The sequence below is a fragment of the Schistocerca piceifrons genome, unplaced genomic scaffold (genome assembly GCF_021461385.2).
Source record: "Schistocerca piceifrons isolate TAMUIC-IGC-003096 unplaced genomic scaffold, iqSchPice1.1 HiC_scaffold_1339, whole genome shotgun sequence".
NCBI lineage: Eukaryota > Metazoa > Arthropoda > Insecta > Orthoptera > Acrididae > Schistocerca > Schistocerca piceifrons.
The window spans coordinates 42,501-44,055 of NW_025727168.1; positions in this window are offsets into that span (position 1 = coordinate 42,501).

Below are 1,555 nucleotides of genomic sequence, written 5' to 3' on the forward strand. Positions count from 1 at the left end.
GTGCCTTAACCTAACCCATGTTGTGCCTTAACCTAACCCATGTTGTGCCTTAACCTAACCCATGTTGTCCCCTAACCTAACCCATGTTGTCCCCTAACCTAACCCATGTTGTGCCTTAACCTAACCCATGTTGTCCCCTAACCTAACCCATGTTGTGCCTTAACCTAACCCATGTTGTCCCCTAACCTAACCCATGTTGTCCCCTAACCTAACCCATGTTGTCCCCTAACCTAACCCATGTTGTGCCTTAACCTAACCCATGTTGTGCCTTAACCTAACCCATGTTGTCCCCTAACCTAACCCATGTTGTCCCCTAACCTAACCCATGTTGTCCCCTAACCTAACCCATGTTGTCCCCTAACCTAACCCATGTTGTCCCCTAACCTAACCCATGTTGTCCCCTAACCTAACCCATGTTGTCCCCTAACCTAACCCATGTTGTCCCCTAACCTAACCCATGTTGTCCCCTAACCTAACCCATGTTGTCCCCTAACCTAACCCATGTTGTGCCCTAACCTAACCCATGTTGTGCCCTAACCTAACCCATGTTGTGCCCTAACCTAACCCATGTTGTGCCTTAACCTAACCCATGTTGTCCCCTAACCTAACCCATGTTGTCCCCTAACCTAACCCATGTTGTCCCCTAACCTAACCCATGTTGTCCCCTAACCTAACCCATGTTGTGCCTTAACCTAACCCATGTTGTCCCCTAACCTAACCCATGTTGTCCCCTAACCTAACCCATGTTGTCCCCTAACCTAACCCATGTTGTCCCCTAACCTAACCCATGTTGTCCCCTAACCTAACCCATGTTGTCCCCTAACCTAACCCATGTTGTCCCCTAACCTAACCCATGTTGTGCCCTAACCTAACCCATGTTGTCCCCTAACCTAACCCATGTTGTGCCTTAACCTAACCCATGTTGTGCCTTAACCTAACCCATGTTGTCCCCTAACCTAACCCATGTTGTCCCCTAACCTAACCCATGTTGTGCCTTAACCTAACCCATGTTGTGCCGTAACCTAACCCATGTTGTGCCTTAACCTAACCCATGTTGTGCCTTAACCTAACCCATGTTGTGCCTTAACCTAACCCATGTTGTGCCTTAACCTAACCCATGTTGTGCCTTAACCTAACCCACGTTGTCCCCTAACGTAACCCACGTTGTCCCCTAACGTAACCCACGTTGTCCCCTAACGTAACCCACGTTGTCCCCTAACGTAACCCACGTTGTCCCCTAACGTAACCCACGTTGTCCCCTAACGTAACCCACGTTGTCCCCTAACGTAACCCACGTTGTCGCCTATCGTAACCCACGTTGTCGCCTAAACCTGCTCTGTAATTGTTATACGACTCGTTCAATTAGTGTAGTGTTGCCCACCCGCAACCCTCGCAATATAGTTCGCTACTCGCACTGCCCGCTCCCCTGTGTATCGCTTCATGTTAAACACCTTGCAAGTCTTGCTGACTTTCCACATGCTCCTGCTGTACACTGTAATGTGGATGGCAGCAGGGCGTACATGCCGCCCCCCCCCCCCCCCACCTCTCCCCACGT